The sequence below is a fragment of the Plasmopara halstedii genome, assembly GCF_900000015.1.
Source record: "Plasmopara halstedii genome assembly, contig: Scaffold_1211, whole genome shotgun sequence".
Classification (NCBI taxonomy): domain Eukaryota; phylum Oomycota; class Peronosporomycetes; order Peronosporales; family Peronosporaceae; genus Plasmopara; species Plasmopara halstedii.
Window position 1 is genome coordinate 1754101 of NW_020188126.1, and position 389 is coordinate 1754489.

Sequence of the window (389 nt, forward strand, 5' to 3'; positions counted from 1 at the left end):
GCAAACATTCCTTGTCGACATTTTCGTTCACAGTCGTGCGGAGCTCGGGAGGACGGATGAGAAGAACCACATCGTCCATCTAAGAGCTTTGCTCGAGTGCATGCACACTAACAAACTGTACGCCAATGCAGACAAGTGCATTCGGCGCAGAAGAGATTTCCTTCTTAGGGTGCTTCATTGGGAAGCGTGGCCTAGCGGATCCCGCTAAGGTCAAGGCCACTGCAGACTGGTCTGTTCCAAAGAACCAGCAGTACCAGCGCAAGTGGCTTGGTCTTGCCGACTACTTGCACAAGTACAGCGTAAAATACGCAGAAATGGCGCGGCCATTATACAATCTCCTTAAAAAGGATGCGGAATGGTGTTGGAACACCGAACATCAGGAGGCTTTT